This window comes from Hyperolius riggenbachi, chromosome 3, assembly GCF_040937935.1.
Source record: "Hyperolius riggenbachi isolate aHypRig1 chromosome 3, aHypRig1.pri, whole genome shotgun sequence".
Lineage (NCBI taxonomy): Eukaryota > Metazoa > Chordata > Amphibia > Anura > Hyperoliidae > Hyperolius > Hyperolius riggenbachi.
Genome location: NC_090648.1, coordinates 377,258,589 through 377,283,422, shown reverse-complemented (window position 1 = coordinate 377,283,422; position 24,834 = coordinate 377,258,589). Strand labels below are relative to the sequence as shown.

The following is a 24,834-nucleotide window of genomic DNA, read 5'->3' as shown; positions in this document are numbered from 1 at the left end:
AAAAAAAAAAGTGTTCATGCGCCGTGTGGTCTTGGCAAGGACAGACTGGAACCTCCGGCCCGATTTAAAGTGACTGAAAAAGTTGTGACCTGGGTGAGAGTGGTCGCCAGCAATTTTCATTGCTCTAGCGCAGTCTGGTGTTGTAGACTAGATCTAAAGAGGGTAGAGGTTTCCTAATGATTCTCTCCACTGAGCTGATGACCCTCTGGATTTTTTATCTGTCACTGGTGGTGGAGCTGGCATACCAGACCAGGATGGATAAGCAGAGGACCGACTCAATGGTGGCAGAGTAGAAGGACTTCAGAAGTTCCATACCAAACCTCTTTAGTAGGCCAAGTAAGAAGAGTCTTTGCTGCGCCTTCTTCTGAGTTGAGATGGTGTTAGCCCTCCAGGTCAGGTCCTCAGAGATGGTTGTGCCCAGGAGGCGGTCATTTGGTACCCTTACGACTTTGGTTCCATCTATATAGATTCTGCTTGTCATCACACACAGGCAAGCTGCTCTGCATCTCCACCCCTCAGCCTGTGAAAACTCCATTCCACTCTCCTCCCCTCTGAAATCTCTGGCTGGTAACACTTCCTCCACCTTCCTTCGGGAAAATCCTCCTCCTCCCCAGACCGAGCTCCCATGAGCACTAGCTACATAGGAATGCCTAGGCCCTGGAGGAGCTGTGGGCGAGGCTTGTTTAGTTTATAGGCAATTCGGGTATTAAAACAAACAAAAAAAAAAGTATTTGGCTTGAGGATTGCCCTATATACTAAGTAAGGGGCATCGCTTGTGTGCTTAGTTGTATGGCCCTGCAGCGAGCCCTTAAAGCTGCAGTGGGCTAATTTGTAAAAAATAGGCTGGTCACTGGGGGTAAAGCCTGTGGGTCTTTAAGTGGTTAAACAAATCAAATGTATTAATTTTTCAGCGGCCTGCCTTTGTAATATCAATCTAAAAAAAAACAAAACACAATAATGCATCAATATGTATTTATTCCTGGATTATCTCATTTAATTCTGGTTACTGCAATTTATAAAACAGCGCGGTTGAGTCAGAGAAACAATTTTTGGGTACCTGGAGTCAGAGTCGGGGGGAAAAAAAAATGTACCGACTCCTGTACCTAATAATTTTACATTGTAATTAAAAGAGAAAATTTGATAAAATATTCTATTTCTCAGATAATAGTTACCATAAATAACCTACACAGTAATAGCAGTGCTTAGTCCCCACAAATCCCCACATAAACCAATAAAAAAATAGTCACTTGTGCAGCTGCAATAAAGCAGTCACTGTATTTCAATGCTACAGTGTTCTCCCCAGGCTCTTTTAGCCGGGTGCTCCACCCGGCTATTTTTGGTGACCACCCGGCTGTTATCTGCTCACCTCCTCCTCTGCTGTAAGCAGACAAGCGCCAGCCCTGCATTCTCATCTCGCCCCACCCGGCTATTTTTTCATGCCAACCGGCTGGAAAAAAGTTCTGGGGAGAACACTGTGCTAGGTACACACGATGCAACTTTCTGACAGATTTACTGGTCGGATCAATTATTTCCAACATGTCTGATCTGTTTTCCGATCGATTTTTCATAAAAGTGAACAGAAAATTGATGGGAAATCACATTGATTTGGCCCCCATAAACACTCCCGCTCCGTGTTTATGGGGCGGGAGGAAGCCGTGGGTAAGTATCAGAGCTGTAGTGTATGTAGTCTCTGAGTCTCTTTAAATCTACCCACGGTTACAGTAGATTCGAGGGCCTGATGGATGTTCTTTGTTATTGTCTGCACCCTCTACAAGTTCTCATACCAAGAACTAGTTTTTGATTTCTATTTAAAGGGACTCCGAGCAGTGCAGAAACTATGGAAAGATGCATATCATTTTAAAGCTCTCTTTCTCCTCTTTCCAATAATATATAAACCACCACCCTACGTCTTTTAGTTTTCGCTATTTTCGTGATTGAAATTGCCGCGGCCGCGATTTTGATCGCGAAAATAGAGAAAACTAAAAGGTGTAGGGCAATGATTTAGGTGTCATCAGAAAGAGGAGAAAGAGAGCTTTAAAATGATATCCATCAAGCCATAGTTATATTGTATTACACAGGACGACACTTTCCCCAGTGTCAGCAGCTCCATTCTGCTGAATGCAGCTGCTGACTTTGACAAAAAGTCGCCCTGTGTAATACAATATAACTATGGAAAGATGGATATCATTTTAAAGCTCTCTTTCTCCTCTTTCTGACGATACCTAAATCGTTTCCCTACGCCTTTTAGTTTTCTCTATTTTCGCGATCGAAATCGAGGCCGCGGCAATTTCAATCGCTAAAATACCGAAAACTAAAAGGCGTAGGGTGGCGGTTTATATATCATTGGAAAGAGGAGAAAGAGAGCTTTAAAATGATGTGCATCTTTCCATAGTTTCTGCACTGCTCGGAGTCCCTTTAACAGCTACTCTACAGCTATATCCTAAGTTTAGTTAAAATGCATCTCTGATGTACATAAAAAAAACACAGATGCACCCTATTGTTAGAGTGTTCCAACAAATTGTCCATTAAATAATGTCAAACTCCAGCCCGTGTCCCCTGAACTTCTAGGATACTCTTCCACTGATAAAAATCTAATCCTTCCTTTCGCTCTTCTTAAAGATACTCTTACACAGCTTAACCCCTCCAACTCGATTGTATGTCAAGCGAAAAAAAATCTGTCAATTAACCCAAAAAATTCTCCCCACTCCTTTTGAGAGCACTACACTCCTCTGTTGCAAAATCCACAACTACCTGAACTTAATACATTGGAAAAAAAATACTTCCTTTTGGGCAAATAAAGAAAATTCTAGACTCTCTGTCACAAGCACGCTCACATATTCGCAGAAACTATCGCAATCTAGACATGCAATCCGTCTCTGATGCCCTGGCACCTCTCCTCACACAATCCTTCACTGACCCAGACTCAGCTGCTATACACTACAACAGCTCCATTACAAAAGTCATGGATGACTTCGCCCCCCTCGTCAATGTCCGCCCTCACCGTGTCAGTCGCCAACCCTGGATGACCAAAGACACTAAACAGTTAAAAAGATGCTCTAGAGCAGCGGAAAGGCGTTGGAGGAAAAGTAACACCAATGAGGACTTCATCCCATATAAAATAGCCTTGAACAACTTCAGAAACGCACTCTCTGTGGCAAAACAGGCCTATTTTTCCTCCCTAATATCCGCCCAAGTACACAATCCAAAAAGCTTGTTTAGCACCTTCAACTCCGTTCTCCATCCCCCTCCTCCTCCTCCATCTTGCTTATCAGCTGAAGAATTTGCAACATACTTCACTGATAAAATTGACAAAATCAGAAGTGAATTCTCCACGCAACCCTCAAATCCCACCTCCACATCTCTCATTGACTGCTCTCTAACTGCCTTCTCTACACTCTCTGAACATTCTCTCTCCTCTATAATATCCAAAGCTAATCTAACCACTTGTTCTTTGGATCCTATTCCCTCCCATTTCATTCCGCAGCTATCCTCATCTCTCATGCCTGCACTAACATCACTATTTAACCTGTCCCTCACCACTGGCATCTTTCCGTCGCCATTTAAAAAGGCTGGTGTGACACCACTACTTAAAAAACCATCTCTAGATCCTACCACACTCGCCAACTACCGCCCAGTCTCACTTCTCCCATTCGCATCCAAACTAACTGAACGCCACATACATGCAGAATTAAGCCATTATTTATCAGCTAACTCCCTACTTGATCAGTTCCAGTCTGGCTTTCGCACCAACCACTCCACGGAAACGGCCCTTACCAAAGTGGCCAATGACCTCCTTACAGCCAAATCCAAAGGTCAATTCTCCATACTCATCCTTCTTGACCTGTCATCAGCATTTGATACGGTTGACCACACCTTACTCTTACGAATACTTTCAAATGTAGGAATAAAGGGCCTTGCTCTCACATGGTTATCTTCCTACCTCTCTGGAAGGTCCTTTACAGTCTCCTACTCAGATCAGATCTCTTCTCCTCATGCTTTGTCTGTTGGGGTTCCTCAAGGCTCTGTCCTTGGTCCCTCTCCTCTTTTCCATCTACATGCACGGTCTTGGTGACTTAATCAACTCATTCAGTTTTCAATACCACCTGTATGCAGACGATACGCAACTGTACCTCTCGGACCCAGACCTTAACTCCCTCCTCAAACGTGTTCCTGACTGCTTGTCTGCTATATCCTCCATGTCCTCTCGCTTCCTAAAACTTAATATGAGTAAAACGGAACTAATAATTTTTCCACCGTCTCTGGCCACCTCTCTGCCTGAAGTAATTATAAATGTTAATAACACTCCCATAACTTCAGTTCCCAAAGCACGGTGCTTGGGGGTAATATTCGACTCTTCTCTCTCTTTTATTCCTCATCTTAACTCCATAACCAGCTCCTGCCATCTCCAACTCAAAAATATATCTCGCATCTGTCCCTTTCTCACTCAAGACACAACCAAAATGTTAATACATGCTCTTATAATTTCTCGTCTGGACTACTGCAATGTACTACTTTGTGGACTACCTTCTAACAAACTGGCCCCGCTCCAGTCGGTACTGAACTCAGCTGCTCATCTCATTCATCTTTCTTCTCGATCTTCCTCAGCTGACCCTCTCTGTCAAGCTCTTCACTGGCTGCCAATTAACCAGAGGATCCAGTTCAAACTCCTAACCCTAATCTACAAAGCTCTCCACAATCTCTCTCCCCGGTACATATCATCACTCATTTCCAGATACAAACCCAATCGCAATCTCAGATCTGCACACGATCTTCTGTTGTCCTCCTCTAGAATCACCTCCTCACATTCCCGCTTACAAGATTTTGCATGCGCTTCACCCCTTCTCTGGAATCCCCTCCCACAACACATCCGTCACTCGCCAACCTTTGTTACTTTTAAACACTCTCTAAAAACTCATTTGTTCCGACAAGCATATGCGCTACCCTAGGCCACTTTCCTTTGTCCTAAGACCAAATTGCACTCCTACTAGGTATCCTAAAACACACTGCCTTTATATATTTTATCGTATACTACCCCTCCTCTTGTTTCCCCCCCATTCCCTTTAGATTGTAAGCTCGCAAGGGCAGGGCTCTCTCCCCCTTTTGTGTCTTGGAAATCATTATACATTTTATTCATCATGTTACTTTTATAAATGTCATTACCACTTCTGTATTTTGTACTCTGTATGCTGTATCATTTTTTGTATTTTGTCACTAATTCTGTATCTTGTATATTAGTGTACACCATTGTCTGTATTACGTACCCCATGTTTGTTTCTTACTTTGTACAGCGCCACGGAATATGTTGGCGCTTTATAAATCAATAATAATAATAATAATAAAAAACAAATAATCCCATTTGGCACCATTCAAAGCCAATTTTCCATTCCAAACTCATACAGCCATTTGTATTTACAATTATCTCATACTCTATATGCCCAGTTCTCCCATGAAGTCCCACACAGTGGCACCTACCGAGTCATGAAACGATTGAAAGACGGCCCAGTAAAGCAGCAAATTGGAACCTTGTACTCTACCTTTATTAAGTATACATCTGAACCGATTAGCTCTGCTGCCCTATCTAAGTGGACAATGCTTGATATTCCGATTGATGAGGAGGAGTGGGACTGTCTGGCATCAACTCATCAGGTTTCTCCCTGTATTAGGGAGCGCCTGACCGAACTCTACATTATTCATCAGGGGCGTACCTAGAAAGCCCTGGGCCCCCTTGCAAAAAAAAATTCCGGCCCCCCCCCCCCCCCCCTAGGGCCCGCTCGGGGACTTTTTGGGGGCAGGAGGGGTCGCAGCATAAGAGGAAAGCTGTGACCGCAGATCGGTGGGGAAGGGGGAAATTCCCCCCCCCCCTCACCTCAGGCTCTCCTCTTAGCGCTACCCTCCTGCAAGCAATCATTGGTGGTGCTCGTGGCAGCCGCGGCGGCGGCAGGCAAGCTGAGCAGCACGTACCTCCTTCTGGCCGGTCTCCAATCACTAAGTGCTTTATGGAACTTCCTGTGTAAACAGGAAGTTCTATGAAGCACTTAGTGATCGGAGACCTCCGGCCAGAAGCACGTACCTCCTTCTGGCCAGTCTCCAATCACTAAGTGCTTTATGGAACTTCCTGTGTTAACAGGAAGTTCTATGAAGCACTTAGTGATCGGAGACCTCCGGCCAGAAGGAGGTATGTGCTCAGCTTGCCTGCCGCCGCCGCGGCTGCCACAAGCACCACCAATGATTGCTTTCAGGAGGGGAGTGCTAAGAGGAGAGCCCGAGGTGAGGGAGGGGGGGGGGATTTCCCCCTTCCCCACCGATCTGCGGCCACAGCTCTCCTCTTATGCTGCGACCTCTCCTGCCCCCAAAAAGTCCCCGAGCGGGCCGCGACGACAGGAGTCGCATCCCCTATTGGTACGCCAGTGTTATTCATCAATAACATCTCACTCCTGCTCGTATAATCAAATATTCCCCATCAACTCCAAACCTATGCCCAAAATGTAATACTAATAACCCTTCCTTCCTCCACCTATTATGGTTATGCCCCCCCCCCGCCCCCCACCCACATGACTTCTGGAAACAGGTAGTTGCCTTTAAGTATGATGACATGGGATCCCCCATCCCTCTGGACATTAAAACCTGCATTCTTTTTTTTTTTTTTTTTTACATCTTAAACATAATTGATGAAGTCATCCCTAAATTTGACAAATTACTGGTTACAGAACAACTATTTTCTGCTCGTCAATGTATAGCCTTCGGGTGGTTATCCCCCATTAGCCCCTCGATAGAAGACTGGAAAGCCAAAGTAAACCACTCCCTGCCTTATAAAAAAAAATTAACATACCAGCACAGGAAATGCCCAGGCAAATACTCTAACGTTTGGGAACGTTGGATGTCTAAACAATAATGTTATTAATTGCACTAATTTCTTCGTACCTATTTACTGTATAAATCCTACATGACCATTAATACAGTGGTGTGAAAAACTATTTGCCCCCTTCCCGATTTCTTATTCTTTTGCATGTTTGTCACACTTAAATGTTTCTGCTCATCAAAAACCGTTAGCTATTAGTCAAAGATAACATAATTGAACACAAAATGCAGTTTTAGATTATGGTTATTATTTAGTGAGAAAAAAAAACTCAAAACCTACATGGCCCTGTGTGAAAAAGAAATTGCCCCCTGAACCTAATAACTGGTTGGGCCACCCTTAGCAGCAATAACTGCAATCAAGCGTTTGCGATAACTTGCAACGAGTCTTTTACAGCGCTCTGGAGGAATTTTGGCAGAATTATTGTAATTCAGCTTTATTTGAGGGTTTTCTAGCATGAACCGCCTTTTTAAGGTCATCCCACAACATCTCAATAGGATTCAGGTCAGGACTTTGACTAGGCCATGTCAAAGTCTTCATTTTGTTTTTCTTCAGCCATTCAGAGGTGGATTTGCTGGTGTGTTTTGGGTCATTGTCCTGCTGCAGCACCCAAGATCGCTTCAGCTTGAGTTGACGAACAGATGGCCGGACATTCTACTTCAGGATTTTTTGGTAGACAGTAGAATTCATGGTTCCATCTATCACAGCAAGCCTTCCAGGTCCTGAAGCAGCAAAACAACCCCAGACCATCACACTACCACCACCATATTTTACCGTTGGTATGATGTTCTTTTGCTGAAATGCTGTGTTACTTCTACGCCAGATGTAACGGGACACGCACCTTCCAAAAAGTTCAACTTTTGTCTCGTCAGTCCACAAGGTTTTTACTCAAAAGTCTTGGCAATCATTGAGATGTTTTTTAGTAAAATTGAGACGAGCCTTAATGTTCTTTTTGCTTAAAAGCGGTTTGCGCCTTGGATATCTGCCATGCAGGCCGTTTTTGCCCAGTCTCTTTCTTATGGTGGAGTCGTGAACACTGACCTTAATTGAGGCAAGTGAGGCCTGCAGTTCTTTAGATGTTGTCCTGGGGTCTTTTGTGGCCTCTCGGATAAGTTTTCTCTGCGCCCTTGGGGTAATTTTGGTCGGCCGGCCACTCCTGCGAAGGTTCATCACTGTTCCATGTTTTTGCCATTTGTGGATAATGGCTCTCACTGTGGTTCGCTGGAGTCCCAAAGCTTTAGAAATGGCTTTATAACCTTTACCAGACTGATAGATCTCAATTACTTTTGTTCTCATTTGTTCCTGAATTTCTTTGGATCTTGGCATGATGTCTAGCTTTTGAGGTGCTTTTGGTCTACTTCTCTGTGTCAGATAGCTCCTATTTAAGTGATTTCTTGATTGAAACAGGTGTGACTACAGAAATTGAACTCAGGTGTGATAAACCACAGTTAAGTTATTTTTTAACAAGGGGGCAATCACTTTTTCACACAGGGCCATGTAGATTTGGAGTTTTTTTTCTCACTAAATAATAAAAACCGTCATTTAAAACTGCTTTTTGTGTTCAATTATGTTATCTTTGACTAATAGTTAACGGTTTTTGATGAGCAGAAACATTTAAGTGTGACAAACATGCAAAAGAATAAGAAATCAGGAAGGGGGCAAATAGTTTTTCACACCACTCTATGTATATGCATAATTTCCTGTATTATGATGCTTTCTACTTTTTTGTGCTACTCTGACTAAAGTTCTTCCAAGAAACTTTTGGTTGATGAAAAAACAAACAAAAAAAAACAAACTCTGGCCCATGTGCCAAATCTGGCTCCCTGAGCCATCAGATTTGGTGTCAAGAACCAAGCATAACTTTTTCCTGCCTGCTGGTGGCAGCATTTGCATGGACTGCCAGGACTTTCATTGTGCCACCAGCAGAGGGCTCTGTGGACTGTGAGCAGCCCTAATTTTCTGCAACTCATCACATGCATCCTGTTATCACATGGACTATGGATGCCCAAAGTGACATGTGACATGATGGGATAGACATGTGTATGTACAGTGCCTAGCACACAAATAACTACGCTGTTCCTTTTTTTCTTTCTCTGTCTGAAAGAGTTAAATATCAGGTATGTAAGTGGCTGACTCAGTCCTGACAGGAAGTGACTACAGTGTGACCCTCACTGATAAGAAATTCCAACTATAAAACACTTCCTTCCTAGCAGAAAATGGCTTCTGAGAGCAATAAAGGAGGACATTTCTCAACAGTGAGGGTCACACTGTAGCCTCTTCCCCCTGCTAATTGCCAGAACTTTGAGCTCCCAGGTCTGAGTTTCTGGACACCCTGGTTCTTGTTCCTTGCCATGATTCCTGTGTATGCCTTCCTGTTGCCGAACCTGTTTATTCTTTCTGTCTGAGACCTTGCTTTTGTCTAATCCCTGGTACCATGCTTCTCTGATAACCTGTTGCTGACCTTGCTCTCCTGCTGACTCTATATATTCTGCCTGATCCCTTTTGTACTGCGATTGTGTATATATTTTCTGTATATATTTAGATAGTTAGTTAGTCAGGGTGTATGTATGTATGTATGTATGTATGTATGTATGTATGTATGTATGTATGTATGTAATAGAGATATATATATATATATATATATATATATATATATATATATATATATATATAGATAGATAGATAGATAGATAGATATACACACACACATATAGATATACATATACATACATATATAAATATACATTTACCACTGATTTCCTGGGTCATTGTATATATTGTGTGCTGTGCATGGGTGTGCAGGATATTTGCATTCACGTTTGTATGTGTGCATTCTCAATAAATCATTATTTTTGCACCTTATTCCCTGGTTCCAGTGTCTGTATACTGCAAACTGTGGTCAAACCCTGTTCCTCCGTTCAGGCTTGTGAAATTTGGCCCTTAGGTGGTTTCCCCACTTTGCATTATGCTTGGCCCACTCTAGACCACCAAGGAAGATATATTATATTATTATGGAAGCCATATAGGGAAGGGTACAAACAAGACACCAGGGACCTGTATAGGGGAGGGAGGACCACTAAACATTAGGGAATTTTATAGATGAGAGAGGGAGGACCACTAAACATCAGGAAACTGTATAGGGTTTGTAGGGGGGCTATTTGACACCAGGCAACTTTATAAGGGAGAGAGGTGGCAACTAGACATTGACCAGTGTATGGCCACCTTAAAAATATTTATCCAATTGACAAATCAACAATAATTCTGTTGGAATCCTCAGACAGAGCAAAAAGAAGGTCCCGGGGACGCGGAAAAAGACGTTCTTCACTGCAGAACCAAAATAACTGACAAAAACTACAGAGTTCACCCAAGCAACAACCTTAATAGATCCAGCACAGATGACATCCACGCACCTGGAGCCTGTTCCCTCCTGGAGTCCTCAATCACAGACCTCAGCTTCCAGGGTAGCCCCATCAAGGCTGTTCCTTGTAATGTCAGATCGATAAACAACAAAACAGCAATCATACATGATCTAATAGAGTCTTCTGATCTTGCCTGCCTGACCGAAACCTGGCTTTCTCAACCAGTTGGCCCCACCCTGGAGGCTGCCTTGCCAATAAACTATTCCGTGACACACTGCAACAGGAAAGAACACAGGGGCGGAGGGGTTGCACTTTGCTTTAGATGGGCTTTGTGAATTGACCACTTACTGTAGGATCTACCAACTCGTCTGAATGCTTGGAGGTGCAACTTTCAGCTGAGAAAAAACACACATATTGCTGATCTACCGTCCACCAGGAAAGGGCTCAGCCTTCTTCGAGGAACTTGTAGAACTCCTATGCAACCTAACAATGGAACATCCCAGATCGATTGTTCTTGGAGATTTCAATACATGGGTGGATGACCCCTTTTCGCAGTTAGGAATGGAGCTACCTCATGCCATAAATGAACTGGGCTTCTCTCAAGCAATTAACTCTGCTACTCACAAGAAAGGTCACACTCTGGACCTTATATTCCATACTAGTCTGTTAATAGCCAGTGTGGAAATTATTCCTGTTGTCTGGTCAGACCATCACACTATCCACTTCTCCCTCTCAATACCAGCTGTCAAACACCAGTTCGAGAATCAAATAAGATATTGCTGCTTAACCTTCTTAGCGGTATGGACGCGCTCAGCTTGTCTATTACTGCCGGAGGGCGCCGTTTAGGCCCCGCTGGGCCGATTTTCACAATTTTTTTTTCCAAACACGCAGCGCTGCATGTTGATTCCGATCGCCGCCGCCGATGCGCCGCTATCCGCCGCTCCCCCCACCGAGACCCCTGCGCAGCCTGGCCAATCAGTGCCAGGCAGCGCTGCGGGGTGGATCGGAATGCCGGATGACGTCGATGATGTCATCACGATCGTCGCCATGGCGACGGGGGAAGCCCTAAAGGGAAGCCTGTTCAGAACGGGATTTCCTTATGGGCGAATGCGCCGGCGGCATCATGTAGCTAGCGCTAGGCTAGCTACATGATAGGGAAAAAAATTAAAAAATACTGCTGCGCATGCACCCTGGCGCTCTTAATAGAACGCCAGGGTGGTTAAAAGAGCTAACACCACAAAATATCCGAGATAACCTCAGCTTTGATGAATTGATAGACTCCAGCTTGGACCCTGATACTCTGGTGTTGAAATACAACAAAGGTGTGTCCGCCACCTTTGAGACCATTGCACCTCTGCACAAATATCTTACTCCACACCATCATGCACAGTGGTTTGATAACTATAGAAGAGCTGAAAAGACAAGGCCGAAAACTTGAAAGACTGTGGTGCAAATCTCAGTCCCCAGAAGACAAACATGCCTTAATCCTCCAGAGACAACATGCCTTAATCCTAGCAGAGACAACATAACACCTTGGTCAGATGTCAAGGAAATTGATGAAGAAATCACATCAAGCATCTTTCTTCACCTCCGCCAAACTACTTTTGACATTGATCCTGGCCCAACAGTTCATGTTGAAGTGCTCCGACCTGTTTGTACCGGTATTTCTCAAAATGGTAAACTGTTCCTTACAAATTGTGGATATTTCCTGCTTTACTTTAGGAAGCAATCTCCTCAAAAACCCTTCCCTGGACCCAGGTTCAATGACCAGCTACAGACCTGTCTCTAACCTTCCTTTTATGGGTAAGGTAATGGAAAAAGCCGTATACCTCCAGCTAGAAGCCAAAATCTTACAAAACAACATTTATGACCCATTTCAGTCTGGCTTCAAGAAACATCACAGCACTGAAACTGCCCTCATCCAAATCTGCAACGACCTTGCTCATGGCAAGAGACAGAGGAGAGTGCTCGATCCTCATACTGCTAGACCTTTCTGCAGCCTTTGTAGACAATGTAACAGAGGCGCCAAAAAGGATAAAATGAAATAAAATGTTTAAAAGACAGGGAGTAGGTTGGTGGACTTACCTCCCCGATGCAGGCACAAGAAAAATGTCAAAAAATGTTTGACCAAAAAAAACTTTTTATTTACTCCAATTAAATTGCAACGCGTTTCGCGGGTTTTACCCACTTCATCAGGCTATAGGTAGGAGCAAAAAAACTGGGACAGAAGAGACAAAGCCACTAAGTATTTTGTACAATAAGCTAACACTGTAGTATAAACAACTGTGACATTTTGACAAAATATTCATTTTAAAAGAAGAGAACACCTCATTAGCGTTTTTGTGTATATATATATATATATACTTTTGTTTTAAGTGAGGTTGTGTCAAGAACAATAAATTGTGAAGTTTGGCTATTTAAAAAAACAATGGGGGAGTTGTGGAGGAGAGAACAGGAAAATGAGGTTAGTGAGAGGTTTGAAGTAAGTGAACAGCACAGCGCTGTCATAAGTATAAGATGCAGGAAAATAGGAGAGAAGTGATCAGAGTGGAGTACTCAATTACTAACCTTGTGGACAGCTTCAGTCAGCTTAGCGCCTCTGTGGCTTGCCGCTGTTCAGCTGCTCAAAATATAGTTTTGCTAATGGATTAATTGGCTCTAATTAGCCAATTGGAACTCTTCCCTTAGTAAGTGTCATATTGGGGCGCCCGTTCGTCATTGTGATGAGAAAACGTCGCGTCTTATGACGCTATACGCATGCGTAGTTGGATCCGGATTGGATCATTGGTGTTGGTGGTAATTATAAGGCGGGTCCGCCTGTTTACGGATCACGCATGCGCCAGGGGGGACGGAAGTACTGGCGCCGCCATTTTTATTAGGGGAAAAAAGGGGCAAATGAGCGCTAGTGTTGCTGGAACATAAGGGGATTCAGATAGGGGTATATAAGGGTGGCGTTTAGGGTTAGATGGTGTTGGGGAAGGTGGTATAGTGAGGGAGGAGGGGAAGAGAGGGGAAAAAAGGGATTATTGGGATTACTTACATTCATAGCGCGTTGTCATGGTGACAAAGACGCTATTCATTAGTTAATTTACACTTATGCTGAAAATGTTGCAGATATGCCTAAAATTTAGTGAATAGAGTAAAACAACATTACATAAAAACATTTAAGACAGGCATGGGCAAACTTGGCCCTCCAGCTGTTAAGGAACTACAAGTCCCACAATGCATTGCAGGAGTCTGATATCCACAGTCCTGACTCATAAATGCAAATGCATTGTGGGACCTGTAGTTCCTTAACAGCTGGAGGGCCAAGTTTGCCCATGCCTGATTTAAGACATTACAAAAAATGAAGCATCTTAAAAAAGTAGTCATTGAGTATATGCTCATAAACATCATATATCTGCATAAAAAACGAATTTCTGCATAAAAACATAATGTTTTTGCAATCCTAAAAAACAAATCGGCACAATTCTCAGTTTAATGGGTCAAGGGGCAGGGAAGGTAAAAAAGGGGGGGGGGGGGGGAAGGGGGGAGGAAACCAGACATAATATAAAATCGACACAGTAAAAAGGCTAGGTAAGAGTCATACAATTCTTCAAAAAAACCGTATCAGAGAAACATGTGTAATTTGGTAACACATTATAAAAGTATCTAAAAAGGTATTGTCTAAAAAAGAGATAAAAGAGAGGACCAATAAAATTAAATAAACTGTATTGATTTTTTTTGGTTATTAATAAATTTTTTCCAGCTGTTCATTTAGGCCAGCTGGAATTAGAGTTTTCAAAATTTGAATCCAGTACATCTCTCGTTTCTTTAGTTGTTCAAAAGTATCTTGGCGTGCGTTGGAAATTTGTTCTATAAGAGTAATGGTGAATGAGGCAGGATTACTGTGGTGGTGTGAGGTGAAGTGACGTGACACACTGTGTAGTGGATAATTTTTAATGATATTTCTTTTGTGCTGTCCGACCCTTTCACGCACCAGTTGTGTGGTGCGGCCCACATATTGTAGTCCGCACGGGCAGGATATGACATATACTACATTTCTGGACGTGCAGTTGATGTGACTATTAATAAGGTATGTTTTATTGGTGGCCTTTGATATGTGGTTGTCTGTGATATGAACGAATTGGCAGGCTTGGCATTTTTTGCTCATGCAGGGGAAGGATCCTGATTGTTTATGGGTTTCATCTCTCGGTTCTAATGCGGCAGTGGTGTTGACACGGCTGGGGGCTTGTATGCTTTTGAGATTGGGAGCTCTTCTGAAGGTTAGAGAGGGGGTTTTGGGTAACAGGGGTAGTAAAAAGGGATCTTGCAGTAAGATTTCCCACCTGCTGTTAAGGATCTGTCGGATTTGGCTGTGTTGTGAACTGTATTTCGTAATGAATCTGGGGGGGAGAAGGTCTTGGGGTGTTGTAGTGCTTGTTTTGGGTTTGGAGGCTGAATGAACAGCTTTGAATCTAGCATTTTTTATCAGTTTACGGGGGTATTTTCTGGTGATGAGTTTGTCCGTAAGTGTCTGTGATTGTATTTTATAGACGTCTGAATCTGTGCAGTTATTATGAATTCTTTTATATTGACTATAGGGTGTATTTCGTATCCATGGTTTGTGGTGGAAACTGTCAAAATGAATATAATTGTTAGCATCAACCGGTTTGAAAAAAGTTTTTGTTTTGATTAAATTATTTTCTATGTATATGGTCAGGTCAAGATAATCTATGGAACTCGGGTGCTGGTTGTGAGTAAATTGGAGACCGGCACTGTTAGAATTGAGGAACTGTATAAAGGTTGGGATTGATGACGGATCTCCTTTCCATATAAGGAACAAATCATCTATATATTGTTTGTATAGTATTATATTATTGAAAAAAGGGGAGTCGGGATTAATTTTAGTTTGTTCGATATAACCCACCGCTAGGTTTGCATAGGATGGTGCGAATGAGCTGCCCATCGCTGTTCCACTAATTTGTTGGTATACTGTATCATTAAATGTAAAAACGTTATGATTAAGAATGAATTCTGTACACTGTTGGATAAAATGTTGTTGATTTGGCGGCATTTCTGGGTGGGAGCAGAGAAAGTGTTCAAGAGCTGTGAGTCCAAATGAGTGTGGGATATTGGTATATAAAGAAGTGATGTCACAGGTAAGCCAGCAGTAATCATGCTGCCAAACGATGTTTTTAAGTAACTGTATAAGGTGTTGGGAATCTTTGAGGTATGATGGAAGTGCTTGAACTAGAGGCTGTAAGTGAAAGTCAACGAAACGAGAAAGGTTGCTGGTGATGGAATCGATGCCGGAGATGATTGGTCTACCAGGTGGTTTATTGAGACTTTTGTGTATTTTTGGAAGATAATAAAAGAACGGGGTCTTGGGATGGTGGTTTAAGATGAAGTTTCTTTCATTTTTGGACAGGATATTATTCAGGAAAGCTGTATTGATGAAGTCTTTGAGTGTCGAATTATATTCTATGGTTGGGTCATACGTGAGTTTTTTATAGTGCCTTTGATCCCCTAAGAGTCTGTCTGCTTCTTCCATATAATCTATTTTGTTAAGGATGACTATTCCCCCTCCCTTATCAGCTGATTTGATTACGATATTTTGGTTCTTTTTAAGTGTATTGAGGGCTGTCTTTTCTTGTTTTGTTAGATTGGTATTGAGAGGGTAGTGGGACTGTTGTATTTTTTGTAAATCTTCTAGTACCAGTGCATAAAAGGTTTCAATATAACTGCCTTTGGATGCTACGGGGTAGAATCGGGATCTCCCTTTTAAATGAGAAGTGATATATCTTTCTGTGGCTACAGAGTCAGGTTGTACAATGACCGTAGGTTGATTGTCGTCTATTGTAGTGATTAATGAGGAACAAGGTTCTGTTTGTAATATTTTGGTGTTTCTTTTCATTGCAAAATGACGTTTTAATGTTAGTTTCCGGACGTATGTATTCAGATCTGTGAAAAGTTCAAACAGATTTGACGAGGATGTGGGACAGTAGGAGAGGCCTTTCTCCAATAGGGTAGTTTCATGTTTATTCAGAATATATTGGGATAAGTTGAAGATACATTTTTTGGGATGTAGTGGGTCTATTACGGTTGGGGTGGAGTGGTGGTGGTCCAGTTGCGTTTTTTTTTTTTTCTGTAGTAGTATGTGTCATATCCTGCCCGTGCGGACTACAATATGTGGGCCGCACCACACAACTGGTGCGTGAAAGGGTCGGACAGCACAAAAGAAATATCATTAAAAATTATCCACTACACAGTGTGTCACGTCACTTCACCTCACACCACCACAGTAATCCTGCCTCATTCACCATTACTCTTATAGAACAAATTTCCAACGCACGCCAAGATACTTTTGAACAACTAAAGAAACGAGAGATGTACTGGATTCAAATTTTGAAAACTCTAATTCCAGCTGGCCTAAATGAACAGCTGGAAAAATTTTATTAATAACCAAAAAAATCAATACAGTTTATTTAATTTTATTGGTCCTCTCTTTTATCTCTTTTTTAGACAATACCTTTTTAGATACTTTTATAATGTGTTACCAAATTACACATGTTTCTCTGATACGTTTTTTTTGAAGAATTGTATGACTCTTACCTAGCCTTTTTACTGTGTCGATTTTATATTATGCCTGTTTTCCTCCCCCCTCCCCCCCCCCCACCTTCTTTACCTTCCCTGCCCCTTGACCCATTAAACTGAGAATTGTGCCGATTGTTTTTTAGGATTGCAAAAACATTGTTTTTATGCAGAAATTCGTTTTTTATGCAGATATATGATGTTTATGAGCATATACTCAATGACTACTTTTTTAAGATGCTTCATTTTTTGTAATGTCTTAAATGTTTTTATGTAATGTTGTTTTACTCTATTCACTAAATTTTAGGCATATCTGCAACATTTTCAGCATAAGTGTAAATTAACTAATGAATAGCGTCTTTGTCACCATGACAACGCGCTATGAATGTAAGTAATCCCAATAATCCCTTTTTTTCCCCTCTCTTCCCCTCCTCCCTCACTATACCACCTTCCCCAACACCATCTAACCCTAAACGCCACCCTTATATACCCCTATCTGAATCCCCTTATGTTCCAGCAACACTAGCGCTCATTTGCCCCTTTTTCCCCCTAATAAAAATGGCAGCGCCAGTACTTCCGTCCCCCCTGGCGCATGCGTGATCCGTAAACAGGCGGACCCGCCTTATAATTACCACCAACACCAATGATCCAATCCGGATCCCACTACGCATGCGTATAGCGTCATAAGACGCGACGTTTTCTCATCACAATGACGAACGGGCGCCCCAATATGACACTTACTAAGGGAAGAGTTCCAATTGGCTAATTAGAGCCAATTAATCCATTAGCAAAACTATATTTTGAGCAGCTGAACAGCGGCAAGCCACAGAGGCGCTAAGCTGACTGAAGCTGTCCACAAGGTTAGTAATTGAGTACTCCACTCTGATAACTTCTCTCCTATTTTCCTGCATCTTATACTTATGACAGCGCTGTACTGTTCACTTACTTCAAACCTCTCACTAACCTCATTTTCCTGTTCTCTCCTCCACAACTCCCCCATTGTTTTTTTAAATAGCCAAACTTCACAATTTATTGTTCTTGACACAACCTCACTTAAAACAAAAGTATATATATATATATATATACACAAAAACGCTAATGAGGTGTTCTCTTCTTTTAAAATGAATATTTTGTCAAAATGTCACAGTTGTTTATACTACAGTGTTAGCTTATTGTACAAAATACTTAGTGGCTTTGTCTCTTCTGTCCCAGTTTTTTTGCTCCTACCTATAGCCTGATGAAGTGGGTGAAACCCGCGAAACGCGTTGCAATTTAATTGGAGTAAATAAAAAGTTTTTTTTGGTCAAAAATTTTTTGACATTTTTCTTGTGCCTGCATCGGGGAGGTAAGTCCACCAACCTACTCCCTGTCTTTTAAACATTTTATTTCATTTTATCCTTTTTGGCACCTCTGTTACATTGTCTACAATATCGTGTCCACCCCTGGTGGAGGGGAATTGGCCCCTTTTTTCCTATCTACAGAGAGCGACTTCTTAGTCCTGAGTGGGGACAGGCCTAATTTCCCCACCTGCCTATACAGTGGTTACCTGGAAGGTAACCCAGACTTGTGAGTATCACTCCACATTTACACACCTACATTCAATTATCAGTACATACTGCACCATAGTGGGCTCTCGGTGTCTCCCTCCCCCTATTTCTGCAGCCTTTGATACAGTTGACCATGACATCTTGATAAGCAGGCTACAGGAATACTGTGGCATTGATGGCATATTTCTTCAGTGGTTCCAATCCTTCTGGAGTGGCAGAACCCAAAAAGTGTCTATGGGGCCCTTCCTGTCCACCTCTATATCACTTAAGTATAGGGTGCCCCAGGGCTAAATTGTTTCTCCCCTGATTTTCACAATTTACAGGTTACTGCTTAGAAAACTAATCCAAAAACACAGCCTGACATACCACTGCTATGCTGACGACACCTAACTATATCTTTCCTTCAAGCTTGGTGTGACAGACCCAACTTCAACTATAAGCGCCTGCTTAGGCGAACTACAGCAATGGATGAGTGATGACTGTCAGACTAAATGCAGATAAAACTGAAGTCTTGATTGGAGGGCAGCGCATGACAACAAAACTACTTAACTTGCAGTCTTCACCACTGGGAATAGGAGGCACAGATCTACACAGCTCTGAGCAAGAGCATGTGCGTAGCTTGGAAGTTTTAATTGATGGGGATTTAAACTTCAGAACTCACATCTCTGCTGTGGTGAAATCATCCTATTTTCACCTGAAGAACATTGCAAAAATCAAGTACCTCATCCCCCCACAAGTTTTGCCAACCTTAGTCCATGCCTTCATTACATTCCAACTGGACTACTGCAATGCTCTCTACCAGGGCTGTGGAGTCGGTACAAAAATCCACCGACTCCGGCTCCTCAGTTTAGGATTCCACCGACTCCTCTAATTTGCATATTACTATCTCGTTGATTGAAAGTATGTAACATGAAATTCGTCTCTTAACTGCCAACGCTTAGGAATTTTAAAGACAACTAAAGTGAGAAGGATATGTAGGCTGCCATATTTATTCCCTGTAGTCATAGACTAAAACTAATCCTCGGTAAGAGTACTTGAAAAAAGGTACAGACCAGAACAAAAAACATCTATCAGGCCCTAGGCAATGTAACTGTGGGTACATGTAAGAATGATGTGCAGGTACTCTGCAGGAGAATGAGGCGATTCTTCCTCTATTAAACATTCTTCATGTACAATCTGAACCAGTTTTATTGGTGATAGACAACACCTTTGTGTTCAATGTGCACAATATTCTCAGTGCATTCCCTGCAGCTCTGTGGGGAGTGCATATGTAGAGAGTACTACTGTGTAACAAAGTAAACCTGAGACAGATGAAATTAAAGTTTTATACATACCTGGGGCTTCCTCCAGCCCCCTTCAGGCTAATCAGTCCCTCGCCGTCCTCCTCCGCCACCTGGATCTTCTGCTATGAGTCCAGGTACTTGAGCCAGTCTGGCGTAGTGCGCATGCACACACTTCGCCGCCGGGAGCGTACTACACCTGCGCAGTACTATGTGGCCGGACTGCGCTGACTGGCTGAATTACCGGGACTCATAGCAGAAGATCCAGGTGGTGGAGGAGGACAGCGAGGGACTGACTGGCCTGAAAGGGTATGTATAAAACTTTTCTTTTCATCCGTGTCAGGTACCCTTTAATTCGTACTCATGGTGGCTGGATGGTGTAATGGTTAAGGGCTCTGCCTCTGACGCAGGAGACCAGGGTTCGAATCTCGGCTCTGCCTGTTCAGTAAGCCAGCACCTATTCAGTAGGAGACCTTAGGCAAGTCTCCCTAACACTGCTACTGCCTATAGAGCGCGTCCTAGTGGCTGCAGCTCTGGCGCTTTGAGTCCGCCAGAAGAAAAGCGTGATATAAATGATATTTGTCTTGTACTCACCAAACCAAATTTTAACAACATATCAACTAATTTGATTTCATGAGCAAAGAGAGTGCATACATTTGCATAAATCAGCATCAACGCAGAAATATTTCTATCTCATTGACCATCTCTATTAGTGACACGGCTACACATCAGGCTTTATTCTTACAGCATAGATGTTATTTAGTATATATAAGAGATTCCTGTGTACACATCATATATACTGTACAGTCACAATCAGATGTGTATATCTGACTTTAAAAATACGGGGACTGCTTTATTGAAGTAGCACAAGTAACTAATTTTTATTGGTTTATTTCATTTTTGTGGACTAAGCACAGCCATTACTGTATATATAATTAATGATGACTATTATCTGAGAAATTTATTTAAGTATTTATATAGCGCCGACATATTACGCAGCGCTGTACAGAGTATATAGTCTTGTCACTAACTGTCCCTCAGAGGGGCTCACAATCTAGTCCCTACCCTAGTCATATGTATGTATCGTGTAGTGAATGTATGGTCTAGGGCCAATTTTTGGGGGGGAAGCCAATTAACTTATCTGTATGTTTTTGGGATGTAGGAAGAAAACCGGAGTGCCCGGAGGAAACCCACGCAGACACGGAGAGAACATACAAACTCCTTGCAGATGTTGACCTGGCTGGGATTCGAACCGGGGACCCAGCGCTTGCAAGGCGAGAGCACTAACCACTATGCCACCGTGCTGCCCAAATAGAAAATATGATAAAGTGTTCTATTTTAATTACAGTTTAAATTCATTAGGAGTCAGAGCATTTTTTCCCGACTCCAGGCACACAAAACTGCTCCAACTCCGAAGCCCTGGTAAGGATTCCACTGACTCTGACTCCTCTAATTTGCATATTACAATCTTGTTGATTGAAAGTATGTAACATGAAATGCATCTCTTAACTGCAAACGCTTAGGAAATTTTAAAAGACAACTGAAGTGAGAGGGATATGGAGGCTGCCATATTTATTCCCTTTTAAACAATACCAGTTACCTGGATATCCAGCGGATCTTCTGCCTCTAATACTTTTAGTCATAGACTAAAACTAGTCCTTGGTAAGAATACTTGTAGAAGGTACAGACAGGAACAAAGAACATCTATCAGGCCCAAGACAATGTAACTGTGGGTACATGTAAGAGTGATGTGCAGGTACTCTGCATGAGAATGAGGTGATTCTTCCTCTATTGCACATTCTTCATGCACAATCTAAACATGGATCAGGCCCTAGGCAATGTAACTGTGGGTACATGTATGAGGGCTTGGCAGGTACTCTGCAGGAGAATGGGGCTATTTTTCCTCTATTACACATTCTATAGGTACAATCTGAACTAGGTTTATGGGTGACAGACAACACCTCTGTGTTCAATGTGTACATTCTCAGGGGATTCCCTTCAGCTCTGTGGGGAGTGCATATGTAGAGTATAGTACTACTGCGTAACAAAGTAAACCTGAGACAGATGAAATTAAAAAGTTTTATACATACCTGGGGCTTCCTCCAGCCCCCTTCAGGTTAATCACACCCTTGCTGTCCTCCTCCGCCACCTGGATCTTCTGCTATGGTTCCAGGTACTTGAGCCGACTCCAGGTACTTAAAAATTGCTCCGACTTCTTGACTCCACAGCCCTGTTACCTACACCGGACTTCAAAAAAGGACTTGTACCGCCTACAGCTGATACAGAATAGTGCTGCCAGACTGTTAACCAACCAACCCCGTCACTGCCACAAAACACCAGTCCTGCACTCCTTTCACTGGCTACTTATAAAATGGAGGATCCTATTCAAGATCGGCCTACTGACATTTAAATCACTACATAAACTGGGCCCTGGATACATGAAAAAAAATGTTACAGCTGTGCAGTCTGAGTAATTTTGGGCACCTGGAGTCAGAGTCGTTGATTTTATAAACTGAGGAGTCGGATGATTTTTGTACAAAATCCACAGCCCTGTTAAGTATTAAACTAAGGAGTCGGAGTCGAGTAGTCAGAGCCATTTTGGGTCGGAGTTGGAATCGTGGTTTCATAAACTGAGGAGTCGGAGTAGGAAGATTTTTGTACCGACTCCACAGCCCAGGTAGCAATCCTTGCAATCTCAGACCCACAGGTTCTAATAATCTAGTCATACCCAGAGTCGTGGTAGGTAGACAAAGGTAGAGAAACCGGCACTGCTTCTTAGGCTCATTTATTCAAATGTATAGAAAAAATGGATATATCTTGCGTACAAGCATGCAAGCATCCAAAAGTTAAAAAACATACCCTTTAAAGGAAGGTGACATGGGTGGGTGCTCGGGTGCTGGTGCCTTACTGCCGTTTTACGCTATATGTGCTTCTACGGAGGCTGCATCCTGTGAAAAGGCGGTAAGGCACCAGCACCCACCGCTCACCTACCAACCACCAACCCATGTCACCTTCCTTCAAAGGGTATGTTTTTTAACTTCCGGATGCTTGCATGCTTGTACGCAAGATATTTCAAATTTTTCTATACATTTGAATAAATGAGCCTAAGAAGCAGTGCCGGTTCCTCTACCTTTGTCTACCTACCACGATACTGAATACTGCATACCTGAGCACGCTTCGGATTGGTCAGTATACACAGGGAAGAAGCACTGACTGTACCACTATGCTACACCAGCTCAAAAACTTGGGATTAACACTGTAGTGCCAGCCTGCTATTGATCTCTATCATCAATACCCAGAGCTCACCTGAAAACCTTTGGTCCCAGAGTATGCAACTCCTTACCTCAGCAGATCATAAATCCAGACTGAAAACCCACCTGTTCAGTTTGGCATTTGCAGAAATATAATTTTTGTTGTGAATACGTCATCCTACTACCAACTACTGAATTTGAGAGAGCCTAAGCGCTTTGAGTCCTATGGGAGAAAAGCGCTATAGAAATCTTACTGTTGCATAATGCAGAGTATAGGCGCAACAGAAGCGCTGCTTCTCTCACTTGGAGGTTTGAAGCTGCTCCTTTCTACTTCTCTCGTCCTGAATGGATCAGCTAGCTGTTTGTATCAGCGGGTCATTCGTATGTCAGGGAATCCCTGAATGTATGGGTCGATTTATAGCATGTGATATGAGAAACTAATCGCTCCCTCCAAGACAAGAAAACGTATAGAGCCACAGGATATGTTGGTGCTTTATAAATCAAAAAGAATAAAACACCAAACGGCACACTTAATATCAATAGATTTCAGCAGAAATCTATAGAGCATGGACTAAAACTGAATCAATGATATGTTGGGAGCAATTTCTGATTGTTTTGGCCTGAAATATTGCTACTCATAAGCCTAGCATTAGGTATGAACATTCTCAAGTATGAACAGGGTAATAAAGGATAGTCTTACATGGAATAGGATTTCCATGTTCTCAAAGTACTTACTAAACTAAAACCGGTTTTCTTCATCATGATTTGGTTGATATTTCCCCTCATTTTACAGAGAATTTTCACAGCCATCTGCACTTCTCACCTAACAGCTTATGCCTCCATCTGTTGTTGCAGAATTCTAGGTGGAAATGTGTTTATTTTAACATGCAACACAACGGACGCACCTGAGCAGAAACCCACAATCCTGAAAGCACCAGTTAATCTTACCGGTAACGGTGTTTCTGTTCAGCAGCTAGGACACCCTCTGGAGGATTGGTCCCTGCCCAATCCTGGGGAAACACAAGAACAAGTATAAAAAGCTCCCGCCCTCCCTTCATCCCCAGTGTATAAAAAAAGTAAAAAGCCCGAACACTAAGGAGAAAAAAGGAAGAGCGAAGCACCTCCAAGTGACCCACTATATAACTACAAAAAGAGATAGGTACAAGGAAATGCGACAGAATAGGGTAGGGTAGTAGACGGTGTCCCAGCTGCTGAACAGAAACACCGTTACCGGTAAGACTAACTGGTGCTTTCTCCCATTCATCAGCTGGGACACCCTCTGGAGGGATATACAAGTAAATACCCACCTAGGGAGGGACTACAGCCTGAAGCACTTTCCTGCCAAACGACAAATCCTGCTGCGAAAGAACATCCATCCTGTAATGTTTGACGAAAGTGGAAGAACTCGCCCAAGTTGCCACTTGACATATCTGCTGGACCGTAGTACCCGCTCTCTCCGCCCATGATGTTGCCATTGATCGAGTGGAATGTGCCTTTAGGTTGGTTGGTGGAGTGGAGTCTGAAGTCTTATAAGCTAGAGAAATAGCCTCACAAATCCACCTAGCAATAGTTTGTTTCGAAGCTTGTTGTCCTTTATTCTTCCCCATAAATAAAACAAATAAATTAGAAGATTTCCTAAACTCTCTAGTTCTAGCTAGATAGGATAGAAGGGCTCTCCTAACATCCAGACAGTGAAACTCCTGTTCCTTAGCACAGGAAGGATTCTCACAAAAACGAGGGAAGTACAATGTTCTGAGATCTATGAAAATCAGTAGATACCTTTGGTAGGTAATTTGGGTCCAGACGTAAAACAATCTTGTCTGGGAAAATAGTCAAAAACGGGTCCTTAATAGACAAAGCCTGTAGATCGCCCAACCTTCTAGCTGAGGTAATGGCGACTAAAAAGGCCACTTTAAACGTCAATAATTTTAGATCAATCTCTTCAATAGGTTCAAAGGGGGAACCAGA

The 24,834-nt window shown here is 42.6% G+C and overlaps 1 protein-coding gene across 1 annotated transcript in view; it reads right to left on the bottom strand.

The window, feature by feature from the left end:
- RAD52 (RAD52 homolog, DNA repair protein) overlaps positions 1-24,834 on the bottom strand; it is a 110,609-nt gene that overhangs the window by 64,388 nt on the left and 21,387 nt on the right. The window lies entirely within an intron of this gene.